The sequence below is a fragment of the Piliocolobus tephrosceles genome, chromosome 4 (assembly GCF_002776525.5).
Source record: "Piliocolobus tephrosceles isolate RC106 chromosome 4, ASM277652v3, whole genome shotgun sequence".
Lineage (NCBI taxonomy): Eukaryota > Metazoa > Chordata > Mammalia > Primates > Cercopithecidae > Piliocolobus > Piliocolobus tephrosceles.
The window spans coordinates 16,744,148-16,769,192 of NC_045437.1; the positions used below are offsets into that span (position 1 = coordinate 16,744,148).

The window sequence follows — 25,045 nt, forward strand, 5'->3', positions numbered from 1 at the left end:
TTTTTTTTTTGAGGCAGAGTCTCATTCTGCCTCCAGGCTGGAGCTGCAGTGGTGATCTCCGCTCACTGCAACCTCTGCCTCCTGGGTTCAAGTGATTCTCCTGCCTCGGCCTCCCGAGTAGCTGGGACTATAGGCGCCAGCCACCATGCCCAGCTAATTTCTGTATTTTCAGTAGAGATGATGTTTTGTCATGTTGGCCAGGCTGGTCTCGAACCTTTGACCTCAGGTGATCCTGCAGCCTTGGCCCCACAAAGTGCTAGCATTACAGGTGTGAGCCACCGTGCCGGCCTCAGATTCAGTACTTAGTTCTTGTTTTATCCTTCCCTCAATGGTCCTATTGGTGGTGCTATAAAATCAGCTTCAGGGCACATTTTCTGAGTGTATTTTATGGATTGGCTAAGGGCTTTACATACATTTTCTTATATAATCCTTAGAACAGCCCAAGAAAGCTGGTAATATTCTTGATTTCTAGATGAAAAGATTAAGGTTAGAGAGATGAAGAAATTGCTCAAACTCACCAAGATAGAAAATAGAGGATTTTAACCCACTGGTATCTTCTCAAGCTTGTCCACTTAACCACTAAGATGTACTATCTCCCTAGTCGTGTTCCAGTGGAATTCAACATGTGTGGAAGAGAACTGATTTGTAAGAACCAAATCAATTTTCCCATTTAAAAAATGATTGTTAAAAAGATGGACAGTTTGGCTGGGTGCAGTGACTCACACCTGTAATCCCAGCACTTTGGGAGGCTGAGGAGGGTGAATCACGAGGTCAAGAGATTGAGACCATTCTGGCCAACACAGTGAAACCCCGCATGTACTAAAAATACAAAAATTAGCTGGCTGTGGTGGTGTGTGCCTATGGTCCCAGCTACTTGGGAGGCTGAGACAGGAGAATCACTTGAATCTGGGAGGTGGCGGTTGCAGTGAGCCAAGACTGTGCCTCTGTACTCCAGCCTGGCGACAGAGCAAGACTCTGTCTCAAAAGAAAAAAAAAAGTGATGGACAGCTAGAGGACTTTTATCCATAGAACTGATATTAAAGGAGACTGAGATGGTTACAGTAGACCAAACCTAAACAGTGTACCAACAATGGCAAAATAAAGTCTAATCTTATCAGCAATTAAATATATGCACCTTAAAACCATTTTGTACCTATGAAAAGTTGTAATAGGGCCGGCACAGTGGCTCATGCCTGTAATCCCAGCGTTTTGGGAGGCTGAGGCGGGTGGATCACCTGATGTCAGGAGTTCAAGACCAGCCTGGCCAATATGATGAAACTCTGTCTCTGCTAAAACCACAAAAATCAGCTGGGTGTGGTGGTGGGTGCCTATAATCCCAGCTACTCAGGAGGCTGAGGCATGAGAATCGCTTGAACCCAGGAGGTGGAGGTTGCAGTGAGCTGAGATCTCGCCACTGCACTCCAGCCTGGTAACAGAGAGAGACTTCGTCTCAAAAAAAAAAATTGTAATGGTCAGGCATGGTGGCTCAAGCCTGAAATTTCAGCACCTTGGGAGGCTGAGGCAGGGGGATTGCTTGAAGCCAGGAGTTTGAGACCATCCTGTGCAATAAAGTGAGACTCCGTTTCTCCAAAAAAAAAAAAAAAAAAAAAAGTTAAGGTGCCTTGATGTTGAAGCTCTTGGTTGCACTGAATTTGTTTAATTTTATTGAAGGGCAAAAGTCATAAAAATCAGCATAGCCCTGATTCAGTAGCAATGCTGTGTCATAGAAGATCACTCGGAGATACTGAGAAAAACACAAAAAACAATGTCATATGAAAAACAGAACTTTGTATTAGTGTTATGGGCTCGTCAATACAAAAAGTAGGTTAATATACGAAGGAAGAAGGTAGGGGCTAACTATAGGCTAAAACGTTCTTTTCCTGTAAGCGATACTCATTTGATCAATGACCTCAAAATGAATAAAGCTAGACAGGGGTTTCCTTTGCACTAGAAGTGGACGGGAGACCTGCGCCAGGAGTAGAATATCTTTCTATTTGCTCTGAGGTCAGAATGAGTGGAAATAATGCAACAAAGTCAAAGGAGAAGTGCCAGGGTTTTGGCCCCATTCTTCACTCACATGGTGTCACTCATTGTAAGATGAAGAAGCAGAAAGACGCAGGAAGCAGATGTATGGTGTTAAAAAGAGTCCAAGGGGGCTGGGCCTGGTGGCTCACGCCCGTAATCCCAGCACTTTGGGAGACCGAGGCAGGAGGATCACCTGAGGTCAGGAGTTCGAGACCAGCCTGGCCAATATAGTGAAACCCAGTCTCTACTAAAAACACAAAAATTAACTGGGTGTGGTGGTGAGCGCCTGTAATCCCAGCTACTTGGGAGGCTGAGGCAGGAGATTCATTTAACCAGGGAGGTGGAGGTTGAGATGAGCCAAGATAGTGCCACTGCACTCCAGCCTGAGCTACAGAGAGAGGCTTCATCTCAAAACAAGACAAGACAAAACAAAACAAAACAAACAAACAAACACAAACCCAAAAAAACAGCCCAGGGGAAGTTGATAAGAAGGCAGGCTTCAACCAGTGATTTCTTAGCCCTGAACAGGAAACCTGAGCAACTCCTAAAATTGTATATTCTGATTACCAAAGTAACAAATGGTCATTGCAAAAACATTTGTTCAACATAAAATGTAGTAACATGGCATGAAAGCTAAGCTGTCCTCTATCCCACCTCTGAAATGACACCAATACACAGCGAGATCCACTCTTAGCAGTCTGGGGTATTTTCCCATGTTTTTGTTTATAACATCAATGGGACAGTCTCCACACACTGTTCAGCAACTTGTTAGAGGCATCTAAGAAGTTTTTGACAACTTCCCTGGTGTTTGATTTTGATAAAACTAATATATTAATTACCATGAAATTGCTTTTCTTTTTCTGTCCATGTTTTTCCAGGAACCCTGAGGCTTCAAGATGGTGACCGTGATTTTCTTGTCACATCAAGTACTCTGGTACATCATATGTTCATCTACCACATTTTCATACATGCCATTCCGTTTCTCTTAAAACTACTGACACAGTAGCTGGGTTTTGCTTGTTTGTTCAAACCTGGCTCTCTTATTTCTTATCATCTTACTTTCTTCCTGTGGAAAGAAATCATTCTTTCTGATACTGAGTTGAACTTATCTGAGTAGGAGATTCCTAGGCTTGAAATGCAAGAGGGTTATGTTATCTGTTTGGGAGTCTTAGGGAGTTTATCAAAAGAGCAGAGTTGGGTAGACACTGGAATTTGGTCCATATTTGCACTTTAGAGAAGTAGGCAAAGCAGCTTCCCTTCATGTATTTACTTATAGTAAAAATGTACATCCTTTGCATTCTGTTTAGCAACTTGCTTTTGCACTTACCAATTTATTTTGGGCAGCATTCCTTGCACTGAAGTTAAAGTAGAAATATTCTAATTATGGTAAAGGCTGATCCGAGAGTAGAAGCAGGTGGTGCTGAGAAGTGGCTGCGGCACACACCGTTTAACACTAGGATCTCTACAGTCTCCATTATTCAAAGGTGGAGCCATGTGAATAATTGTTCTACAACACTCTTTATGCCATTGTAAGGTAACTTGTTCTCTGACTGGCTTAATGGTTGGTTATGGGGGAAGAGTAGCCAAGGAATCGAGGACTGTTTTCCCAAGACTGAGCTTGCTATGCCATAATCCTCTCCCCGATGTCTGTCTGTAGGAACAGGGAGGCACTGCATGGAAAAAGCCCTCGCTGTTTAGGAGGCTATCACCTTTTATAATTGGTTTGTTACAGGAAAGGGTCCCAATCTAGACCCCAAGGGAGGGTTCTTGGATCTCGTGCAAGAATTCAGGGCGAGTCCATACAGTATGTTGAAAGCAAGTTTATTAAGCAAGTAAAGATGATTACTCTGTAGGCAGAGCAGTGGCATGGGCTGCTTGGCTGAGGGTACTTACAGTTATTTTTTTTTTTATCATATTTTAAACAAGAGGTAGATTTTTCAAGAGTTTTCTGGGAAAAATGCGGGCAATTCCCGGAACTGAGGGTTTCTCCCCTTTTCTGACCATATAAGGTAACTTCCTGATGTTGCCATGGCATTTGTGAACTGTCATGGTGCTGGTGGGAGTAATGAGGATAATCAGAGGTCACTTTCATTGTCGTCTAGGTTTGGGTGGGCTTTGGCTAGCTACTATACCGCAACCTGTTTCATCAGCGAGGTCTCCTAGACCTTGCTGTATCTCATCCAATGACTTAGAATGTTTAACTCCTTGAAATGCAGCCCAGTAGGTCTCAGCCTTACTTGACCCAGCCCCTATTCAAGATAGAGTCATAATGGTTTAAATGCATCTGACAATTTTATGTATTTTCTTAATAGAAAATGCTGGGCCAGGCACTGTGGCTCACGCCTGTAATCCCAGCACTTTGGGAGGCCGAGGCGGGTGGATCACGAGGTCAGGAGATCAAGACCATCCTTGCTAACATGGTGAAACCCTGTCTCTACTAAAAATACAAAAAAAAAAAAAAAAAAAAAAAATTAGCCAGGCGTGGTGGCAGGTGCCTGTAGTCCCAGCTACTAGGGAGGCTGAGGCAGGAGAATCGCTTGAACCCGGGAGGTGGAGCTTGCAGTGAGCCAAGATTGCACCACTGCACTCCAGCCTGGGTGACAGAGCAAGACTCTGTCAAGAAAAGAAAAAAGAAAAGAAAAGAAAAGAAAAGAAAGAAGGAAAGAAAGAAAGAAAGAAGGAAAGAAAGAAGGAAAGAAAGAAGGAAAGAAAGAAAGAAAATGCCAGTGAACTTTGGGACTGAAAGGATAGTGGAGGAATTACAGTCTATGAAAGGGAGAAGGGGATGGGGAATGAGAACTATTCAGGTAGACAGGATTGTTTTTATCTGCCTCTCATCTTGGGCAAATGTTCCTAATGTAGCACCAAGGCTAGGCTGTCCCTTCCATTTCAAGTCTGATGCTTCGTAGTAAACAAATGTTTGCTCAGGTTTCCCAGCTATCTTTTTACAGTACATGAAGAGGAAATTAAATAGGGAAGCAAGGTTAATTCATTTTCTTCGTTACTCAGTGTGCAGTAACAGGGAATGCAATTCAAAATCCCTACTTTTAATATTTACATTCCTCTTGAAACTATTGCCTCAATTTGTGTTAGAGTGGAGAATGGTGGTTAATGAAGGACTCCGCATGCACTGTGCATTGCAGGCCCTTGTTAAAATTTCTCCATTAAATTTTGTGCCTCCAAGCCTTTTGCCTTGCTGAAGATACCCTAAACCACAGCAAGAGGCAGCTTCCCTCTGCAACATGCGCTCTTAGGGGGGGAAAAAAAAAAAAAAAAAATTAGGCATTTTCCAACTGGGTAGCAACTTTATGCTCATTTAAACCTGGGTTTCTCAACTTTGCCGTTATTGACATTTTGGCCCAGAATGCCTGTCACGGGGTTGTCCTGTGTTCGTTGTGGGATGTTTAGCAGCATCCCTCGCTTCTACCCACTAGATGCCAGCAGCACTTTTTCCTCCTCACCCTTTCACCTACCATAGTGACAACCAAAAATACCTCCAGATATTGCCAGTTGTCCTCTGGATAGCAAAATAGCCCCTGATTGGGAACCACTGATTTAAACAAAGGAAGTCTTTGCACTTGGCTGTGTGAAAGGTGAGGTTGTAATAATGGGGTAGGGTTGGGGGCAGGAAGGAAGAACGACAAATATATAGATTTCAATATTTTCTTTTGGTTAAAAAACTATAAATATATTTAAGGGGGAAAAAAAGCTGTACACTTTCATCTGTAGTACCGTCTGGCCTTTTGCTTGCAATTTGCAGATAAGATTTTGTAAACAAATTGCAGGAAGTTGTTCCTCCACCGAAAACTTACCAGTAGAGCTGAATTTACTTTCAAATTCTCTAAATGGGTTTCTGAGGGTTTGGATTAATGCAGTGGCCTTGAACAGGAGCTATCCAGAAAGATGTCAAGCAAAGGTGGCTAGACTCACACTTGGTGACATCACTGTCACCGTGCGTCTGATTCATTCTTGTTCTACATCTTTTATTTGAGATTTAAATCCTCTTTTTACTATTTAAGAGGAAAGGATGGGGAACTGAGAAAGATGCTAGGCCTTGGTGGGTGATGTGGGAGGTGGGGAGAGGGAAGATAGGAGGTTTTGAGGCTTGGTGAGGTCTGTGTAATAATCTATTGTAGATGTCTTAGTTGACACAATAGATATGATTTGAAAAGCTGAACGCACATGGAAATTTTTGTAAACTGACCAGTGATTTAAGTGACAATGAGTGCATTATATTGCAAGCAATGACAAATCTTTTAGAAAAAAATTAGTAATCACAGAATAATTTATCTTTTGGATAATGATTTTCATAATGCAGGTTATGCTTCCCTGGAGCAAGTTATGCAGGCAATTAAAAATGACAATGGAATTCAGTTTATAACCGATGAAATCCAGCTTTGCTTGTCAAAAATAAATGCATTCATTCCATTTGGAGAGTAAAGCAGTCTTTTTTTCATGAGCGTAATGGTGAAAGCTAATTAAATTTACCATAAATTACACCCTTAACATTTGTTCCCAAGTTCATTAGTCTAAACAGACACATTCACAATAGTTAAACAGTTTTCTAAAATTCAGAACTTTAAAGGTTTATTCATTTGTTCCCCAAGTATGTGTTTAAAAAAATGTTTTAAGGAACATACACATTAAAAATGTACGATGTTAGATGAACAACTAAAATTGACTAAAAACATCACCAAATTGGATTTTATATAGTAATGTAGTTACATCGAGAGGTAATATTTTGGCAACCATTTGCTGCAAACCTATAAATTCTGTAAAGGCTTCTAAAGATTAATAGCACTATCAGTCAGTTGCATCATTATCTCATTGAAGATGAATTCTTACCCCCCTTAAAAAAAAACCAACCTTTTAAGAGAACAACTAAATCTGATGGAAGACAAAATTAAGGAGACCTGTAGTTCTTGTTGGTGGAAGCTTTTGCCTCTGGTTTCTATGGTAACCTGTGATCTGTATTCCAATCACACCTTTGAAAGGTTTGTTTTCTCCATCATGAAAATTTAGCTGGAAGCGCTGAAGGTACTGAACATTAATTTTTATGTGTCTTTTTTTTTGAAAAATTGGAAAAAGAGAACAGAAAAGGAAGATAACACCCACAGGCTTATACTGCAAATACAATGAGAAAATCTATTTGCTAATTTTAATATGATTTACATGCCAGCAAGATCACAAGGATAAAAACCCTGAATGCTAAATGAACAAGTACGCAGCTCTTCTAACAAACTCAGGAAATGTCTTGAGCATAACATTGCAAATATTCATCTAATTTGAACCTAGAGACTTTCTCATAAAGGTTGAAAGAAAATGTAGCTCACTGGTTTTCAGCCTGGAGTGATTTTGCCTCCCAGGAGACATTTGGCAATATCTGGAGACATTTTTGGGTGTCACAGCTGGTGCTGGTGCTGGTGGTGTGTGTGGAGGGTGGCACTGGCTGCTAGCAGAGGCCAGCAATGAATACCAAACATCGTACAGTGCATAGGCCAGCCTCCCACAACAAAGAAATATCTGTCCCCGAAAGGAGGTGGGAAGACCTGCGTCCTCCAGTTAGCCTTTAGAGATGGTGTACTGGTGTGAGGGAAATAAATATTCAAAAGAATGAAATGTTTTGGAGGCAAGCTCATTTGTAATTTGCTTCCCTGGTATTTTACTACACTAACTTTTATTTCACTTTAAATGGCAGAAAGAGAAAAAAGAAAAAAACAAACAGTTCCCGCTTTTTTCTTACCTTTGGTTTAAATTTGAACATTTCCAGCTGGCATGCATTCATCTAATTTGGTGCTGCCTCCTATGACCTGTAAATGGGTACAGTAGGGTCCTCAAGTGTTTCCACTGCAAAATCGCTAGTGCGACTGAATAGACATTGTCACTTTGCTTAATTTAAATATATAAGTTAAAGTTATGATAAGTTAATTTTCCTGTTAAGTGAAAAGGCACTTACCTTTCCCCGGCTGAATACAGATGTCCTTGCCTTTGACGTCTGCCTCCCTACGTATGGCTACAGTTTGTCACTCCGGTTCTGAAGGGCGACCCTGTCACTGAATTCGCGCCCGGGTCATGAGGGCAGCACCATCCTGAGGACAACCTGCCACCCAGTCGATTCTGTCTTGGCTGGGACGCGAGGCGAGCATGAAAGGGGGATCCAAACACAGCCAGAGGGCGCCAAAATGCCGCAAAGAAAAGTTCCAACGGCGTCCGCTGGCTTTTGCGGGAAGGTAAAATTGGCTTTTGTCTAATCAAAGAGCTAGCGTTGTCGACGATGTCACAGGACGTTATTTTTGTGTGTCCTCTCGCCAACAGGTAAGCAAAGTGAGCGCGTCTCCCCACCCCGGTGGCTACTCTGCGTCCCGGTGCCAAGCCCGGTGTGCGCCCCGCAGGGCACCGGGACACGCCGCGGTTGGCCCAGCTTAGACCGGAGCGCCAGCGAGCAGCGTGCGGCCGCCTCGGCCAACCCCGTCTTCTCAATATTGTGGGCTCCGTTAAAGCACAGACATCACCACGCCGACGGCCCCTTCCCCTCTCGCTTCCCTCTTTCCTCTCCCAAGTTCCGAGAGCATCCTCCGAGGGGCGACGTCGCTCGCCCCACCAGCCGGACCTCGGCGACCGCGCTTCCCCCGAGCTGCAGCCTTCGGGGCTCAGCCCCGCGGGTGCGGGTGCAGGTGCGGAGCCGCCCGAGGTGCGCACCCCGTTTGCAGCGGCCTCGCCCACACGCGCCTGCAGCGGGGCTCACCCCAACCTCGCTGCCCGCCGAGGTAGCGGAATCGCAGCCGACGTCGGGAGCGGGCCGGACGGGGGTCGGAGAAGGGTAGCTGGTGCCAGGGGTGTCATTCAAATATCACCTCGAGGCAGCTCCCTCAGTCTGAGCGAGAGCCCGAGCGCTTCTTATCCAACCGTTCCAAATCAATGAGGAGAGAGAGACAAGCCCACGGACAGCCCAGGCGGCGCGGCGGGCGAAGGGGGACACGGGAATGGAGGGGAGGAGAGGGGAGGCGGAGGGGGGATCTGAATAGAGGGCAGTGAGGAAACGTTGGCGGGGCACAGGGTTGGAGGGGAAGGGAGATGGGGGAAGGGAGGGACCAGGATGGAGGATAGGAGAGAAATGGGGGTGACTGTGCTGGAGGGGAGCGGAGGTGGGGGCCCAGGGCTGGGGGGAGTCAAGGGGGGGCGGGCGTGCCGGGCTGGAGGGAGGGGAGGGGAGGGGAGGGGAGGGGAGGGAGGGCAGGGGGGGGGAGCCCGGCGCTGGAGGGAGGGGAGAGAGGCGGGCGGGGCGCCGGGCTGGAGGGAGGGGAGAGAGGCGGGCGGGGAGCGCGGGAGGAGGGAGGCTGGGCGGGCGGACGCGCGGGGGGAGGGCACTGGGCAGGAAGGGGAGGGGGAGCGAGCGCGAGAAATGCAGAGGCTGCAGCGGCGGCGGCGGCAGCAGTAGCGGCAGCGGCGACGACGGCGGCGGCAGCGCTCCAACTGGCTCCTCGTTCCGGGCTCTGCCGTCGAGCCGGGAGAGAGCCTCCGCCAGCGGCCAGGCACCAGCCAGACGACGCCAGCGACCCCGGCCTCGCGGCGGCACCGCGCTCACCCAGGGGCTGCACAGGCACCCGGAGCCGGTAAGGAGGCCAGCCCGGTGGGACCCAGGGGCCTCCGTCCCCACCGAGCCGCGCCCCGCCCCGCGGCCCCCAGGCTCTCCCCGAGTGCAACGGGCAGCTGGGATGTGGTCCCGGATTGGACGGCAAGGGCCTGGGTCCCTCTGTGAGGCTCCGTCGCACTTTGGGGATCCCGGGTGATGGGGGGCCCAGAAGTGGGAGGCTTCGGCCGCTCGCAGGGTGGAGGGGTGAGGGGGCGGCGCGGCTGGTCACCGGAGCCGGTGGGGAGGGGGCTGTCGGGGAGAGAAGCTGCGGGTGACGGGAGGAATTGCCAACTGCGAAGCCCCCTAAGTGCGTGGAGTCCTGGGGAGGTCGTTCTGGGGGCTGGAGGGAGCTCCGTCCTCGGAGCCCTGACCAGCCCGGGAGCAGGCGCTCGGGGCGAGGGGCGCAGCCGCCAAAGATGGGGGTGGGGGTGGGGCGGGGCGGGAGTCCGGGGAGAAAGAAGACGGGAATCGGGCCCGATCTGAAGGAAGGGGGCGGCTTTTTGCTTTGGCAAACGGGTTTCCTCGACTCGTGGGACTCCTGGAGCTTGATTCCGGGGCCAAGGAATACGAGGTTCACACGGCGACGTGCGCTCAGAAGCACCCCCCGAGCAGATCGGAGCCCCAGCCTCGTCCGTGGCGGAATTGCCTTCCCACGAACCTGTGGGCTGCCTCGGAGCGGTTTGTGTTTTCGAGCCTTCGTGTCCAAGAATGCGCCGGGCGCCTCCGCCCTGGGCCCCGGCCCGGGGGGTGTGGGCTTGAACCTGACAGCGCGCGGCCCTGACGGGGCTCTGCCCCGCTGGGAGCTCAGGGTTGGGGTTGAGCAGCTTTTGCCCAAAGCGCTAGAGCTGAAACCCGGTGCCCGGTTCCTGCTTCCCCCGCCCCCGTCCCCCCTCCATTTCCAGAAAAATAAAAATTGCGGAATACTGGATCCGATCGCACGCACAATGCGCGGCTGCAGACCGCATTCTTGTCATGAATATTCATCGAACGCTTGGCCGGGCTCCTTATCTGCTTCCCCGGAGACGTTTCCGCCTTGAAGCGAGCTTGGTGGGCAGCCCCTGCTCGTGTCCTTCTCGCTCTGCTGAAATTGGCACAGCGCACATGGTGCATTTTTTAGTACCTTGTACGGGGTTGACACACCTCTGCCCCCCCCGCGGCCACTGGCACTGTGGGGCGGGTTAAAACCCAACGCCAGCATCGAAATGGCCTTCTGTTACAGGGGTGTGGACCGACTCCCCCCACCTCCCGGGATGGCAGCCCGGGGAACAGACCCCCAGTACTGCAGGCAAAATGAATGAATCGGGACTGTAATTACCTATTCCTTTGTCTTGGCCTCGCGCATGCGCCGGAGAGCAGGGTGTGGAGGGCCCGGCAGCCCCATCTCCATCATCCAGCCACCCACTCCCCTCCCCAGCCCAGGAACAAAGGCGTTTGCCCTAAATGTTGCGGGAAACCCTTGGACACCAAGGACAGTTTTTCCCGCCTGTGTGTATGTTTATTCTTTTCCAGGCTGTCTCTCATCTTTTGCTTTCTTACTGATTTCAATTGACCAAAATTAAGATCTGCCTTGATGATGATGAGGGCAAATTGTAGATTAAATATTTTGTACCCGCACACTGCTATTTTCCTTGCTAGTACGGTTCATTGTTCTTTTTCCTGTAACATGTCTTACTGCAGTGAGGGTGGCTTTCTTAGTTTGCAGCAATTAACCGTTTGACAGATCTTTTTTGGTCGTTTGATTAAGGGACGGTGGCCTCAAAACTGTCCGTGGGCGTTGCCTCCAGTGGCACCACTTGGGGGAAATTAAGACATCTTGGCGTTTATTCGAACAAGATGGCCTACAAAAACCGAAGAGAAGAAAATGATTACCTTCTCAGGATCCTAACGCTTTCTGTTTTCTCTGGACTCCGACCTCATTGTTTCCTTAAGGATTCCAAAAGGCGAATGGCGTCCAGATGGAAATCTACTGGTGGAGGGAGAAAGAAGGCAGTGGTTGGGGTGATGCTGGTTGGTTAGGTTCGCAATGATTCCTTTTTCCCGTTACCTAACAGAAGCCATGATATACCTTTGATGGCTGATTTTCTTTCAGATGATCTATTTTCCAGGTTATGGCCATTTAGATTTCTTTTCAGGCTAGTTTGTTTTTACCACCCAAAAAAGGACTTACTGTGTATATCAAATAGGAGCCAAATATGATATTTTTTGCAGTGGTAGGTTATGTTTAGCAGGGTTTTATGCTTAAGTATTGTCAGTACATCCTGGTGGAATAACACGTGGGAGCGATGGAAATCATCTCTTTTGTCCTTTGTGATGAGAACTTGATATTGACCACATTCGATCTATCAGGCTGGCTGTCTAGCTGTCTTCTATGTGGCATGTACATAGAAGGATTGTACTCCTTAGTATTTAGTAGTTTATTAAGATTTAGAGAGCTATGTGTACAGGTTTCTTTCTTTTTTCTTTTCCTTTAGGTTGTGTTTTTGGCGAGGGGTATGTTGGAATATAGAACGAATTCAATAGCAAATGTATACCAGCATGTCCTGAATTCAGTAAATCTTAGGTTTTTGAGTCAGATAATATTTAAATCGAATTTTAAAAATTGTTACCGAATTCAAAAATTTCAATCAGTTCGCTTATTCTTTTAGCCAGTTAGCTTTTTTGCCAAGCTTTAGCAGGTAGAGAAATATTGAGCCTTTTGATAAAATGCACCAACAATGACAGTGGCATTTCGGTTCTTTAACTGGTACTCAGTCTGCCGTTGTGACGTGTAGAAGAGAACCTTATCTCCCCACATCACCCTAGTTTAAAGGTCCAATGGGAGAGCCCTAAGCAGTTAGGCTGTCTATCCTTGGAGGCCTCTTCATAATCCTGACTTTACCAGGATCCGTAATCCTCCTGGATCTCACAGTGCAAGAGGCGATGCGTTCTGTCTCTTTATTTTTTAATTTCACAATTAAGAACAATTTGAAGCCATTTTCATTCCATGGTCAAGATAAGTGGAGTATGACATCAAAGAGAAACTTTCATTTGGGGGAGATTTGATCACTCTAAAATGATGTCTGTGTTATTCACGGTAGTTTTGCAAAAATTGCAAAATCCACATTCATTTTTAAAAACAAGGTGTGATGTATATACACATGCACACATATACATATGTGTGTATACTACACACTGTAAAATCTTATGAATAACTTGAAATCATACTGGTTGGTATAGAATATTATTTTATAGTGCTTTGATACTGGTCTTTGGAACATAATCAATTTCTGTCTTTCTAGATGTGTTTGAAAGGGAAAGCCTAGCAAGTCTATTAATAACCTGGCTTCCCATTTATCCCAGTGTACCTGGAGCATTAAGCTAAGAGGTTCATCTACAGGCATAAAAACTTACATCAAGCACTACTGAACTTTACAAGCTGGAATAAACAATGCCTACTAAATAAAAGATTTATAAAATTGTTCTGTCTTATTTTTGTGATCTCTTGTAAATGTTTTTTTCAAAAATATCCAAAGAAGACCTGTGAACTATTATTTGTCAAAAGCAATTGCCCTTGGTATCCGATTCTGTTGAAAGAAATGCTTTGATTTATCCAGGCCTTTATCTTATTGTAGTTTGTACCTACTCATTTCACATCTTCCTTCTCTTCTTAATGATGGTCTTAGCTGGTACCCTGGAAACCAGGTAACTGCTGGGGAAAAACACTGAGTAGGTATATAGACAACTTGAATATTCTCTGAGAATGGGTATGGAATCCTTATTGTTATATATCAAATTTTCTCTAATTATATCTAATCCTTTAGATTTATTGTATCTCTTAAGACTTTAGATAAGCCAGTGAACACGAGCTTTTTCTCTTTGGCTTAATTATAGTGGACAAATATTAGGAAGTAACTGTGAGGTTGCAAATAGACTATTTTGAAAGATAAAGTACTCTTTATGTGTTTTGGGGTAATGTTTTTGGGGTGGTTTCTCATGAAATCGTGTAGACACTGGATTTGAAGAATCTAATAATTCCTATTTTGGGATTATAATAAGAACTACATATGATGTCTAAAAATGATTAAGTGTGGAATGGCTGGCTCTTAAGAGCTCCTCAACCTCTCAGTCTCAATTAGTTAGTGGTATCAATTACACTGAAAGTGTTTTCAACAACTGAAAGTGTCAATCAACACTTTCAGTGTAATTGACATCACTAGCTAATTTCAGTATATTCAGCTGTATTTTTGTTCCAGCTTGATTAATGAAGTCTGGGGGACCCCAGGAATATTAAGTTAGAAGTAGGATGTCTCAATCCTAAAGGGGACCAAATATCATGGTTCCTATTTTCTGTCCTTGTGTTTGTAGATATTTGAAATTCTGTATTGTATGGGAATTAGCCTGAAAGTGTATTTCATGATATCAGGATGGTCACCTTCCTTAAATTCCCCAGGTCTGCTTATACTTTTGTAACTTAAGAGGTGGCATTTAAGTTCTCTTGAGAAAATACAAGGGTAGTCTTGAAACCACAGCAGCGCCCAGCCTGCCAAAGGAAGGCTTTTGTGAAATGCCTTTCCAGCCACAGCCTTTGAGACAGACGTCTAGGTAAGTGTCACATGAGAGCAAATGTCTGGTAAATGTTCTCAAGAATAAAAATCAACCATACAGAGTCCATTTCTCACCAGAATATAGTTCAATTGTAATTTTGAGGAGCCACAAGCCTAAGAAGGAAGCAGTGTGATTAAAACAGCATTCTTCTTTTCCCTCTAGAAGTCAGAAATGGGATAAAATGGGAGGCAGAGAGAATGAAATAGTGTGTTTTTCTTCTGCACTCTTTAAGGATTTAAATAACATAAAAAATTATTTCTTAATGTTTTACAGACTTTCCACACTCAGTACATTTTTGAACAGAAACAGGGAAAGCTGAGATTTTTTGACTCAACAAGGCCATCGGTGCTGAGAGGTGGTGATTGAGCAGGCTTGGGAGTCTAGGAATACATTCCTGAAAGCTTTAGAGATTTAGAAATAGAAACCATCTGCAAGCACCGCAGGGGCCCGGGGCATAAGGAAACACTTCAGGATAATATAGGAAAATGGTGTGCAGTGGAGAAAGCAAAGCGTTTACACAATATTTTCCCCTTATCACTTAAGCATTTTATGCGCTCTTTTTTTTTCATTTTCTTTTTTTTTTTTTTTTTTTGCTAGTTCATTTTGAAGGAGGCAGGACTGGACTTCATTGGTTTGTGTTTTGAACTCCTGTTTGAAGTAGATATTTCAGCCATTTGTACGTTGTGTAGGGAGTATGATATTTAGAAAGCATGATTTGGAGGGTTAGGCATGGTGGGGATGGACTTTGGAGCCACAGCACCAGGTTCGACTCTTCTCTTAGCCATTTACTGGTTGTACGATCTTTGGTAAATTTCTTACCTTCTCTGTGCCTCAATTTTATTTAGAAACTGGGGATTGTGATACATGGTTACTGTAAGGATTAAACGAAATTGTCATGCACTTAGGACATACCTCCTTATATTCAGTGCATCTTTTTAACCACAGTCACCATAAAGGAGTGAGAATATCAGTTTTCTTTACTGCATCCTCCATCTATAGCTATTCATATGTTTGTTTCAAAGAGACCATTATTGCAAGACAGGCCAATGGTGGTGCCTTGCTCAGTAGGTAGAATATAGAAGTCTGTGGTTTAGAAAAGTTCTCCAGGTGTGGTTAGGAATACCCTAAATAACATCAGCAGTTCATGTGGACGAAGTTTCAAAAGTCCACAGTGGGTAGGTTAATACAACCCAGCCTCCATACCGAATTTGTATTTTTTTTTAATGGAAGGAAAAAATGAAAGTCCTTGGAACTTCAGAGATGGGATTACTGCTTTGATACGTTGAGACCTGGACTCACCCTGATTAGTTGTATGACCTTGGGTGTAGACGTAATTCATTTAGATTCCTGAAAATCCTTAGCTTTGTTGTGTCTTGAATCAGATGTACCATTAGCATTTGAAAGAAGTCTAAGTCATTAGTACTAAGGTTGATAAGCTAACTCAGGTCTTTTACATTCCATATTAGTCCCCCTACCTCCACCCCGCCCTTGCCAAACAGGTATCACATGCCCACCACCTCCATACCTGGAGTAAAACTGAAGGTTGTATTATGTAGGAATGTAAAGATGTTGTGATCTCTGACAAATCTTTGGAAGGAATTATCCCCATGGGGACCTTAGTAATCAGGAACTTTGAACAACAAAACAAACAAAAAAATTCTTTGGAATTTCAGATATTTGGGGTGGATCAATTCTGGAACTGGTCTTAACATTTCAGACATTTACTTCAGGGATATGCCCAAGGGATTTGCTTTTGTCCTTCTGGACACGTTTGCTGTTGAGCAAAGGTGAATTCACTCTTACTTTGGGTAAATTGTTGTTTAACAGCTTCTTTAAACAGGTGTTTGAATCGTGGGTTCTGGAGGGAAGTCATATAGTTTACTTCATCTGTCGGGTGTTCGCTGTAAGGAAGGGAATTTTAGATATAGTGGTTATGTCTTTTAAAAGGTTTCCTAGGATTTCGATCCTTGTCTGAAGGAGCTACACTGTACTTCTCCTAAGCCTTGGCCATTTTATCTTAGGTAATACTGACTCTTGAGGGGGAAAAAATGGGGGGGACTCTTGAATAAAATGGGTAACATTTTCACATATTGACATCTTCAGTATTAATGTAGAGAGTGATACTAACTTCTTGAATGAAAAATTACTTATTATGGAAGAGATCCAGTGTGTACTTTTAATATTTCATCAGTATTACATTAAATTGCTTGTAGATTAGAGGTGCTTCTTGTCATGGTGAATGGAGGCTAATACCTTCAGTCATTCCTTTCTAGTATGATGATTGTGGTGGTTCTTACTAAGGACTGGAAATGTAGATTTGGTCGATCCCTTCACGTTTCTCCTTGCCCATTGCAGATGGAAGTCACAACTCCAAATGTCTTACTTCTCTGCAATTCTGCTCTGAGATACGAACCGGGTCCTAGTAGACCCTCTGTCACTGTGTAGTTAATGTTGCCTGATTAGAAATCAACCAAGTCCTACCTAAATTTGTCAATCTGTTTTGTTCTGCGTCCATGCAGGATTCATTTACAGAAAGCCAGTGGCTGCTTTTAACCACTATCCAAACCTCAGTCCTTTGCAAATACTTTCCTTAGAGCAGAAGGTGTAAAAGCTCATGACTAAACACTCATTTTGGAACTCAAAAGAATCTTAGAGAAGTTAGTGGGTTGCTCGAGGTCCCATGAGCTGCTTATGGGCTGCGTGGAAACCCAGGTTATTTCCCCATAAAGCCTCACTCCTGCTGCCCCTGTCTTCTGAGAGAGAAGGTGGAGAATGTCTAATTGTGTCACTCTTACCGTCTGCAACGGAGAATTTTTTTTCTACCATTTTTTTATGTACCCTAGAACCACTAAAAAAAAAAATGTGTGTGTGTGTGTGTGTGTGTGTATATATATACACACACACATATATATGTCTATCTCCAGTCTGGATCCTATATCCTTCTCACCATCTCCCTCAGAGGAGACCTTCGGCCTTTTAATACACCACACATGCCTGCTTCAGGGGGACGCTGCAGTCACTACCTCCTGCCACTTCATCCACAGGCCGTCTTCCCCTCGACTTACCCCTCTCTGCTTCTTCCATTATGTGCATGTGCTTTCCTTTATATGCCAAAAAGTATACGGCATGCACTAGAGTAGCTTTCTTCATAAAACTATAGTTTTTCTAAAAATTTAAATTAAAACCTTGTTTTTCTCCCAAAATGCACAGTGGTTGGGGGCTGGGGAGCTGGCGATGGTGGGTGTGCGTTTGAAAACAACACCAGCTGGTTTTAGACTTATTGGGGGGCTACAGAGCAAGCGGAGCAGTTAGGCATCCCCCCCCCCCGAAATGCTCAGGGCGCTCTTGGCAGATCCCGTGTGCACGTTATGGCAGGTGGTGGATGGAGACCTTTTATGCCGATTTCTAGCGTTATCTGGCTTAGTGGTTTGAGAGCTGCATACAACGGGATGTTTAATCTTTTTTTTTTTCTTGAGACGGAGTCTCGCTCTGTGGCCCGGGCTGGAGTGCAGTGGCTGGATCTCAGCTCACGGCAAGCTCCGCCTCCCGGGTTCACGCCTTTCTCCTGCCTCAGCCGCCCGAGTAGCTGGGACTACAGGAGCCGCCACCTCGCCGGGCTAGTTTTTTGTATTTTTAGTAGAGACGGGGTTTCACCGTGGTCTCGATCTGTTGACCTCGTGATCCGCCCGCCTCGGCCTCCCAAAGTGCTGGGATTACAAGCGTGAGCCACCGCGCCCGGCCAACAGGAAGTTTAATCTTTTTTATTTAAAATTACCATTTATAGCATTTGGGGTGATTTAGAGGATTTAAAAAATCTGTTCGATTCTGAAGTGGTCCTTAAAACATGGAACTTAAGTGCTTAAGTTGCTGAAACACTTTCTAAAGCATACTATTGGGATGTTTGAAACTGATGTTAGTAAATGTGTGCATTTGTATTTGGATAATCTGTGATAAGTTTAGTTTTTGATGAGACATAATTTTAATTTCACATTTAAAGTGATATGTTTAGGTCAATAAGAGAAGCTTTGAATTTACAGTTTCCAGAGAAACCCACAATTAATAGGTACCTTTTGTTTTCATAATGCTTTTAATTATTACAGTTATGTAGATTCAGAAATGGATATATTCCTAAAATAAACCCAAATTAAAACTTCTTATTCTTTTTAAAGAAAAGCTGTGGTTCTATTAGAGAAAAACACTTCTTTTTTAAGTTTATGAAGAAACAGATGTTAGATGAAAACTTTTCCTCGTTGAGCTTTCTAAATTACAAGTTTCCTGAATTGCTTGGCAAAGTGATTTTGAAAAGACCCACTTCATTTTTCCTTTGACAGTCTATTCAAAACACCATTACCATAGACTAATACAATAACCAAGGTAAATGGTAACAAGACCTAATTGGGGAAACAGTGTATCAAATGGGGGAAAACAGTATCCACTGACAGAGAGAACTAGCTGTTTCTTAAAGAGACAGAGAAGAAAGATTTCCTGGGGGTTGGGTCTTCACAGGGGGCTCTCCTGGCCTTCTCTGAGCTTGCCTTGGAAACTGTAGAGGCTGTAGGAGTATTTGCTGTCTTTCACCCTTGCGAATGCTCTCAGCTATTTCAGTAGAGGATAACAGTGTCTCTATTTGCCTTAGGTGTAAGATGATTGGAGAAAAGGAAAATGTAGAGAAATGAGATTGACTTTAGATGGAGTTCTGGAGTGACTTCCTACTCCTTAATTCTGCAGTGCACCCAGAAGTGAGTGAGGTTAGGTGACCGCCTGGGTATTTACTATAACTATTATTACTATGATTAGATAAGGTGTCCTGGAATGTTCTCTGAATACCTCATTTTTCTTTTTTTTTTTCTCTTTTTTCCTCTCGCTCTGTCGTCTAGGCTGGAGTGCAGTGGCGCAGTCTTGGCTCACTGCAACCTCTGCCTCCCGGGTTCAAGCCATTCTCTTGCTTCAGCCTCCAAAGTAGCTGGGACTACATGCGCTGCCACCACGCCCGGCTAATTTTTTTGTATTTTTAGTAGAGACGGGGTTTCACTGTATTGGCCAGGCTGGTCACAGACTCCTGACCTCAAGTGATCTGCTCACTTTGGCCTCCCAGAGTGCTGGGATTATAGACGTGAGCCACCGCGCCCGGCCAATGACTCATTTTTCTAAGGAAGAAAGAATCTCAATTAACAATTGGTGATGACACTGCCTCCCAAGGCTTCTCATAATCACCCAACCTCAGGTAAACAGGGTGAATGCCACCCTATTGACAGGAGGTTTATTGTGCACTGGGTTTTCCTCAGTAGCCCTGGTGATCTGTTGTTGAGAACCCAAGCTGAGATTTCCCAGGGCTCACCCAACTGGACTTTAGAAATTTGGTTCCAGAATTTTCAAATGTTTGGTTTTCAGACAAATAGTAACACGTGTTTGCACCAGTGTTACCCAGAAGGTTGTTAAGACAAGATTGATAATGCTTCCCAGGTATGTGTTTTCTTTTTCTGAGTCACAGCTGCATGTTACTAGTTTTCCTCATCTGATCTGATGATTGACTGATGGAAAGTCTCATTGAAGTTTTGGTGATCCTTTCATTGGTGGAAGAGACAAAAACAGAACGTAGGTGGCTCATTCCATTCACCTCTACTTTTCTGTTGTAACTGGACTTATTTTTGCCATCCGGACAGAGAACCTGGGCTTTGATTTCATCTGTACCAAAGTTCTCTAGGTGGGCACGTACAGGGGTCATCATAAGAGAACTCAACTGACCACAATGCAGAGAGAGGTAACTATCCAATGGAATGGTAACATGGTGCCACTAAGGTAAGAACTGTAGTATTAAATGAAATGAATTTTTTTTTTTTTTTTTGGAGACAGAGTCTGTCTCAGTTGCCTAGGCTGGAGTGCAGTGGTGCAACCTTGGCTCACTGCAAGCTCCGCCTCCCGGGTTCACGCCTTTCTGCCTCAGCCTCCCGAGTAGCTGGGACTACAGGCACCCGCCACCATGCCCAGCTAATTTTTTTTTTGTATTTTTAGTAGAGCCGGGGTTTCACCATGTTGGCCAGGATGGTCTCAATCTCTTGACCTCATGATCCGCCCGTCTCGGCCTCCCAAAGTGCTGGGATTACAGGCGTGAGCCACCGCGCCCGGCCTAAATGAAATGAATTCTTAATGGGAAAGGAGTTCTGTGAATATTCCTGAGTTGTTATGTTTAACTTAACTAAGTCTTAAATGCAGGGAATTTAACTAAAAAGTGAATTTAACAAAGAAGTGAATTTAAATCCAGCAAGCTTCATGTCTCTCCACCTCACCCCAAACCTGTGTTAATTAGCCCTTCTTGCTTAAATCCCATCATCCTGATGAACTCAATGCTGTGATTAGCAATGTATTCTTTGACCATATCCTTGTTTCCAGCAACAAATAACTGCCATGTTAAGGGGAGAAGGAAGTGATGGATAGAGGGACCAGTTGGCAGATTGTAACACATGTACACACGCTCTTTCTTTAACTTGCTTTCTTTAGACCTGTAGTTCCTGCCTGTGAATCTCGTTTCTGTATTGATCCCCATTGGCTAAGCACACGACTAAAGGGGGATTCTTTGTCATTTCTTCAGTAAGCTAACCAGGAATCTCCGAAAAAGGGCAAAGAAGTCCAGAATGATGTAATGCGGCAAAAAATGTTACTGCTGTTTCTAAGGGGGGTGGAGGAAACCAAAGCCCGTTTTGAGTTGAGTGTGCTTCCTGTTGGCAGGGGGTGAGAATTCAGAGATGTATACCTCTTAAAAAAAAAAAAAAAAAACACTCTTAGGATATCACAAAGCGTGGCAAATGAGCAAGCCCTGACCTGTTAGCAGTTGTTTGCATAGTTTACCAGGTAGAGAAAGCATCCAACAGATAGAACCAAATGTTTGAGGACGCTAACATGCACTGTGGTTAGTGTGAGGTTTAATTGGCTGGGGACACATTTCCATTTAAATCTGATTCTGATAACACATTTAACTACCTCGCTAGCTAATTACACAGTTCCAGGCTTGAGAGAGGAAACGGCACCTGTGAGCAGTGGCGTGTCTTGTTAAATAAGGTTTGAAAGCCCTTCCGAAAAGGAAGAAATGCCTGTACTTGGGGATGTTTGAGCATAATAATTGTGCAGCCTTGCTCCTGGCTGAGGGGAGGGGAAAGAAAGCCCTTCCTTTCTGCTCCAAGAAGTGTTCAGATTCCCCTTATGTGGGCAGAATTTTTGGTAAGTACAATACAGGAAGCAAAACCACGGTGTTCTAGGTCAGCAGTCAGTGACCTCTTGTTTCTGAGCCCCTCTGTTGCCTCCTCATTGTGTGTTCAGGGGACGAAAGCACAGAGCAGGAGAAGAGGAAGGGAAGGCTGGGAGAGGCTGGGAGGATGTACCCGCATTAACACAAGTTGGGGAGGCACCAATGCTCTGCTCCTGTCTCTACTCAGGCGGCCATAACAAAATAACAGATGGGATAACTTAATAAGTATATTTTTTCATAGTTCTGGAGGCTGGAAGTCCAAGATCAACATGTTTTTTTTTTTTTTTTCTGGACAGAGTCTTGCTCTGTCACCCAGGCTGGAGTTGCAGTGGCACTATCCTGGCTCACTGCAACCTCTGCCTCCCAGGTTCAAGCAGTTCTCTGCTCAACCTCCCAAGTAGCCGGGATTATAGGTGTGTGCCACCACGTTTGGCTAATTTTTTTGTATTTTTAGTAGAGATGGGATTTCACCATCTTGGCCAGGCTGGTCTTGAACTCCAAAGTGCTGGGATTACAGGAGTGAGCCACTGCGCCTGGCCCAAACTTGAGTTTTCTAAATCAGAATGGAATGATCCTGGGGAAGCTTGTTTTAAAATCTCCTACCCATAGTGGCAATGGGAGAGAACCTTTTTGTTCTAGACAGAAGAGTTGACCAGATGCCTAGACCATTTGAAAATCCTATTTTAGCATCTGTGCTTTCTGTTAGGGATTCATCAGACAGACTCTTAATGGTGGAACAGATTTTACTGGATAAAGACTTGGGGTTGAAGACAGAAGGCAGAGGCTTGAATAGAAGCAAGTAGAGGAAGAGTGGTGGGGGTTTTGACAGGAAGTTTATGAATCAGTGGGACACTGAGGAAAGGGGAGTACGTGTCAGGAATCATGGAAATCCTCCATGACTATAGAAACCAAGGCTAATGAATTTTGGGGCCTTTCCAAGCGATAAAACAAGTAGTGATACTTACAGGGATTCTTTTGAGGGGCATTCTCAACAAGTGTGGATGTGGGTATGTCTACACTTAGCCCTTTTTGAGAGGGTCTTTTTTATTTTTATTTTATTTTATTTTATTTTATTTTATTATTTGAGATGGGCTTGCTCTGTGACGCAGGCTGCAGTGCAGTGGTGCGATCTCAGCTGACTGCAACCTCTGCCTCCCGAGTTCAAGCGATTCTCCTGCCTCAGCCTCCCGAGTAGCTGGGATTACAGGTGTGCGCCACCATGCCTGGCTAATTTTCATCTTTTGTTTTAGGGGAGATGGGGTTTCATCATGTTGGCCAGGCTGGTCTCCAACTCCTGACCTCAAGTGATCCACCCGCCTTGGCCTCCCAAAGTGCTGGGATTACAGGCCACTGCGCCCAGCCAGAGAGGGTCTTTTTAAAACAGTTGATGACTTTGAGGCGTACCCTGTCAATTAATTCAGTGATTGCTTTCCTGGCTCAAATTTAAGGTCACATCACGTTAACTATGGCAATACAAATATTGCCTCATGAATCCCCAGTGAAATTGGGAATAACAATTTAATTTTACTACACTAGGTAAACAAACCACTGGCCTTAAAAATAATTGAAACTTGATGCTGTTTCATGTCTTTTATAAAAACTTTCACTGGTGAATTGTTTTCTACATAAAACATAGGATGTACGTTATTGTAGAATTTAAACATTTTAACTCTTAACATTTATGCAATGTCTATTTTCAACTCAATGTCAGGGAGGACGTTTAGCACTCACTTTCCTGGTAGACAGCGCCTTCTTCCAATCATACCAGAAAAGTAGGCTTGTCTCCTGGAATTCCCCATATGGCCTCCTTCTTGGGTAGTGAAACTCACATATGTCCATTTCCCGCTACGTGAAGCCTGGAATCTAGTAGAAGCTTCTATCCTCTCCTGGATCACTGCCCGAATACTCTCCTAAATCCAAGCGTGACATTCCTCTGCATAAGATTTTAGACCTAACTCTCCATTACACCTGGAATGAAACGCAAACTCTCAGCATGTTCACCTTCTATTTTCCTCTCTTACCTCCGTACCTACACACTCTCTCACCCACCCTCGTCAGCCATGCCAGCAGCCTCTCAGGTCTCCCAGGGCTCCAAGCTCATGCCTACTGTTTCTTCTGCCTGGAATATTCTTTTCCCCACTGTTGAAGTTACTCTTAGTTCAGGTCTCAGCTTAAATGTCACTCTTGCAAAGATGCTCCCACACCTTCTGGTGCTGGGCATTTTTGTCCCTGCATTTACCAGAATTGATGAGATTATGTAACGTCTCTGCTCCTCTAGATTAAAACTTCCAGGAGGCAGGGATGTGTTGTTTTGTGGACCCATAACAGTGCCCTGTAACAGTTTCTGATCCATACCAAGCACCCCATGTCTGTTCAGTGTTGGGTTGTCTCCAGGACATTATGTTCATGGAGAGCATGTGTCTTCTGAACATCACCTTTGGCAGCTGAGATGACTTCCATAAATGGGCCAGAATTTCACCTCATCAGTTGTGCTTACTATGAAGATGAGTAGCTGATGAATTCCAGTTAGAGCAATTATTCCAGTTAGAGTAATTATTCTGTTTCCAGGCAATAACCTTAGTAGTAGTTGTCCTAAAGCCCTGAGACATTATAAGTAATGAGTACTGACGGCTCATGCATCTGAGCGTCCTCCCAAGGTAGAGTCTGAAATGAAAAATGAAACTGTATATTATTTGAGGGAGACAAATAGTATTACATTGTGGGAACTTTTCAGAAACACAACACCATGAGCGAAAGCTGAGGATGTCCTTCCAGGTTATTGAATGCTGTTGGTCTGCTTTGGATCAATCATTATTGAACAACTTAACTGAATGCATTTTAGTAACAGCCTTTGTGAAGTTGCAAATATCAGGCCCCTAGAGAAGCAGGTGGCTTGAAATCTTTACACATTAGTCAATTATAAACCTAACGAGTAAAAATGAATTTAGCCCTAATTCTGCGCTGTGACTACTTACTCTGCTTCGTGAGTTCTGTGAGGTTAGGACCTTGCTTTGTTCATCTTTGGATGTCACTTTCTAGCACCTAACTGAACCTGTGGTCCAGTAAAGGGCTGGATACATGGAAGGGCATGCTTCACGGCCATGTGACATCACGCTGTGCAAATAAGGCACATTTCAGAATGCTGTCCTTTCCTTTACTTTCACATCTGGGAACCAGCTTGTAATGAACCTTTGGCAAATACCACAGTGGATTTTTCTTTTTTTTGGAGGAGGAGGTAGGGGCACAACTAAGACATCATTTGTGATTTATTTCCCCTCCTCTTACATGTCACATACCTCTTAGATGGTCAACATTCACCTTCTGCTGTCTCATTTCTGAGTGCCATCAGCCTTAGTTTTAACTAGGATTATTAGAGAGAAATATTTTTGTGTCCATCTTGAGATCTCTCCTCAGATCAGTGTCTAGTTTTCTTTAGCTGATTCTTATTGATGGAATTCTTATTAAATAAAAAAAATTTGTAACTTTTCACAATGGTATGAAATTGATTTCTAAAGTAACCTGTAGTTAAATAATAATGCAGGGTTCCCGTAAGCATGTCT

At 44.4% G+C, this 25,045-nt stretch overlaps 1 protein-coding gene across 1 annotated transcript in view; it reads left to right on the plus strand.

Annotated features, from left to right (window-relative positions):
* Positions 1–9,394: 9,394 nt before the first annotated feature.
* The window catches only part of BASP1 (brain abundant membrane attached signal protein 1), a 59,890-nt gene continuing 44,239 nt past the window's right edge, over positions 9,395–25,045 (plus strand). The window contains exon 1 of the mRNA XM_023218260.1: positions 9,395–9,638. The gene's annotated coding sequence lies outside the window, so the exon portion shown is untranslated. The remainder of the gene's footprint in view (positions 9,639–25,045) is intronic.